This window comes from Rattus rattus, chromosome 7, assembly GCF_011064425.1.
Source record: "Rattus rattus isolate New Zealand chromosome 7, Rrattus_CSIRO_v1, whole genome shotgun sequence".
Taxonomy (NCBI): domain Eukaryota; kingdom Metazoa; phylum Chordata; class Mammalia; order Rodentia; family Muridae; genus Rattus; species Rattus rattus.
Genome location: NC_046160.1, coordinates 72,867,805 through 72,871,677, shown reverse-complemented (window position 1 = coordinate 72,871,677; position 3,873 = coordinate 72,867,805). Strand labels below are relative to the sequence as shown.

The window sequence follows — 3,873 nt, the reverse complement described above, 5'->3', positions numbered from 1 at the left end:
TGCCTGGCCTTTGGTGGTAACAGAGCCCTGCTACTGCAGGGCCACACACACAGATGTGACCCCCATACCCCCCATTGGTAGCACAGGTCAGGACCCCACTATAGTGCCAGGTGCTAGCATTGGCTACTCACATCAGGCTGTCCCTTACTACCCTGGACACTCCAGTTCTGCCTCTCTTCATTGTACACATGTCCTTCTGTTTCTCCTTTCTCTTCCGTCTCTACACCACTTACTCGCTCCTCTTAGTGGTGCCCAGGGCCTCTGAATGCCTGGGATCATCTCGAGTGGTCTTATGGTGCTAATCTTGTGGTCATCTTGGGCTCAATCCTTGCACACAAGTGGCCCTTTTTTGATGATGGTTGTCTGTCTTGGGCTCAGTGTCTATAGGTCAAAACACAGCATAGACATAGTCTCTCTCCCCTCTGCCACCTACTGAGGAATATGTGACACAGCAGCCACACCTGCCATGCCTCTAGGGGCAGGTCATTTATTTTTTAAATAGGTGTTTTTAGAATAATTTCCATGACAATTATAAATTAACACTGCCAACCACAGAAAGGACGGAGATGGGAAATAGCTCCGTAGGTAGACGGCTTAGCATTCTTGAGGTTCTAGGTTAAAACGGTGATGTTTATGTATAGCCATCTTTGGTGACTCACAGTAGTAATTCGAGCCTTCAGCCTGGGCAACAAAGTGAACTCCAGGCCAGTCTAAGTAACAGAAAGAACTTATCTCAAAAACGGAACAAAACAAAACAAAACAAAACAACAAAACCCCATTGCCTACCACCACCAAAAGAACAAAAGTTAAAACCAAAAACCAGATAAGTAAATAATGAAACATGCTATAATCACACCGGATAGATAATTTTAATATCTCCCCGACTCAGTTTACCTTGTGCATTAGCCATTTCTATGTTACCATAGTAACTACCGCATTCTGAACCAACTGCTCTACTTGGATCGTGTTAGGTATTTATGCCGTCTCATTAGAATAAAGTGGCTTTTGGTGAATATTTCATTACTTAAATTATCACTGTAGTGTTCACAGGACAGCTTTCCCGAGGCCCATGTACTGAGCACTAAATACAAAACGTTTTTAGGGATCTTGTAAGTTTTGTTTTGTTTTGTTGAGGTGGGACCTTACAATACAGTCAGGCTGGTCTCGAACTCTCAGTCTCCCTCCCTCAGCCTTCTGAGTATCAAAACTACAGAGTTCTTGACGTACTGCCAAGCTGCAGTTGGTTTTCAAAAAGCTGTAGTGACTTGGCCATGTAGGGAAGATCCTGTTTTACAACTTCAACAGCACTGAGAAATAGGCGTGTGTGTCTTTTAAAATATCTTATTTTTAATGTGCAAATCTCCAAGCACTTGAGAGATGACATTTTTCCTGTGATTCCTATTTGTCTCTTAAATGAATTTTCTTTATTTCAAACCCACTTTTCAAGACTTTTCTTTATTCTCTCTTTTTTTTTGGGGGGGGGGCAAGATGAGTTTTCATTTTCATTTTTCTGTTGTCACATTCTAACAATACAAGTTTTCTCAGTCCACTGTCTGTGTTTTATTTATGTTATGATGTTCAGAAATTCTCTCCACTGTGTAATTAATCCTGGCAATCTCTTCCATAGCTTTCCCATTGCTTTCATACTTTGAAATCTTTTCCCTCTCCGACTTTATAATAACCTTTCATTCTGTCTTCTTCCAGTGTTACATATGGCCTCTAGTCCATCTGGAAATGATTTTGGTATGTGGTATGTAAAGTATTTATTGAAAAAAATACTTTTAGTAAAACTGATGTGCGGCTAGACTCTTTGAAAACAGGAAGCATGTTTTATTCACTCTTGGGGTTCCTTGGCTTTCCCAGACAGAAACATGACTAGCCAGCCTCTGTTTCCTCAGGTTCTAGAAGCCTGAGCATATTTAGGACCAATGGCTTTCACAGTTGATATTATGGAAGAGGCAGCACCAGTGACAATCAACATGACTGGTGTCCCTACATCTCCCCACTTGGCTTGGGGACACCTTCCACCCTAAGTCTCTGCAGACTCAGAAAATGTTCCTGTAACCCCTGGAGATTTCCTGTCTCTGGCCAGCAGCACCTCCTGGTGTCTGTCTCCTTTCCTTTGTGTGGGCTGACATGCCACATGGGCAAATTCCTCCCCAGCTGAAGAACACGGTCGAGGAGAAACCATTTTCTGCTTGCCTTTTATGTATGTATGTATGTATGTATGTATGTATGTATGTATGTATGTATGTATTTTTGATATGGAGTAGAGGAACTATTGTGGGTGGGGCTGTTCCTTAGTGACTAATGCTATGCATGTCCCACACCAATGTCCGGAGCTGTGAGTCCCAATTGCAGCTCTGACTGGGAGTTTAAAACAAGGTCTATAAAATGTGCTAAAATTGAATTTTATTAGACAAAGAAGAATCTATGAAATTTTCAGAGGACAGAGAGTTTCAAGAGCCTAGTAGTTCTTTAGTAGTTAGTGTTTGAACCTAATTTGAAGGCAATAAACGATAGTGTTGCTCTAGAGAATACATTGTTGACTACATTTGAAACCTTCTCGAATATCCCAGAAAGATGCTAACAAGTATGAGTCAAAGCGTGACTACCAAGAAAGCCAAGAGAAACCCCGGAATAACATTCTTCCTGCACAGCCAAGACCTGATTCAACCGACTGTGTGTACAGAATAAGCCTGGGGAGGAATTATTAAGGCTGAAATCACAATAGCAGCAAGTCATGACTAATTATGGGAAATACACTGAAGTGGACCATTAATGATGGCTGCGGGATCTACTAAGTCACCCCTTTGCCATAGCATTTAAACAATATGAGAGAAAATATATACGATTTATTCTTCGGAGAGTTCTGCGGCAGGACTCCTCATTTCTCTGGGTCCTAAACCTTTCTCAGCATTTGACAAATGTTTCCTTGGACTGAAGGTACAGTGTGTTCTCCTGTGCTTCGCCGTTCTGAAAGCGGGAAAGTCTACCTCCAGTTCTAAATCAAGGCAGTTCCACACCTTGGCCTCTCAGAAGAGCACAAGCTACCAGCCCTGGCTACCCATGCTCCCTAACCTCCTGCCTTTCTCTGTAAACGTCTTCTGCATACCCTTCACTGTCCCCTCGACCCTCAGCTTTCTCTCTCTGTGATGGACTTCCCTGCTTTGCAGGGTGCTCTTTGTTTTATCCTCCCCAGCTTCCTTTCCTTAGCTGACTGTGTGGCTTTTTCATCTTTTAGGCGTTCCCCTTAGGAGGGAGCTTGCTCCATGTTAGTAGTGCGTACCTGTAGAAAGAGTGGTTCTCGGGTGTGTGAATGCACATACAGCAAGGCAATGAAGAGGAATGCTCTGTGGTGTCATCTGTTTCCTAAAACTCATATTTAAGCACGGCATGGTGATAATCTCAGCACCAGGGAGCGTGAGACAGGTGGATTGTGGATTAAAGGCCAGCTCAGGATGACAAGGTGGATCAGTAGGTCAGAGTATTTGTTACCAATCTGAAAGAGTTTGCTCCCCAGAACCCACATGGTAGAGAGAACTGACTCCTACAAGTTGTCTGTTGTCCTCCATGAATATGCCATGGTATGCATGTACAAACACACACACACACACAACACACACACAAATTATGTGATTTTTTTTTTTTTTTTTTTTTTTTTTTTTTAGAAAAGGAGGTAGCCTCAAGCCCATAAAGAGACTCTGCCAGAAAAAACAAACAAAATACTATTTCATAGTTCAGAATTAGGGTTAAAGTTATTATGTGGAAATACGTTCCTAAGGCACACCTATGCTTCCGGTTTTGTTTGTTTTAAATTCGCTTTAAAATTTCCTCAGTTGCGTGTAAATACCAGAATCCCAGAATTACGAT

At 42.3% G+C, this 3,873-nt stretch overlaps 1 non-coding gene across 1 annotated transcript; it reads right to left on the bottom strand.

Annotated features, from left to right (window-relative positions):
- Positions 1-354: 354 nt before the first annotated feature.
- LOC116906461 lies at positions 355-483 on the bottom strand. Its single transcript, XR_004388716.1, has one exon. It is a non-coding gene; the product is annotated as a small nucleolar RNA SNORA17 (small nucleolar RNA).
- Positions 484-3,873: the final 3,390 nt, after the last annotated feature.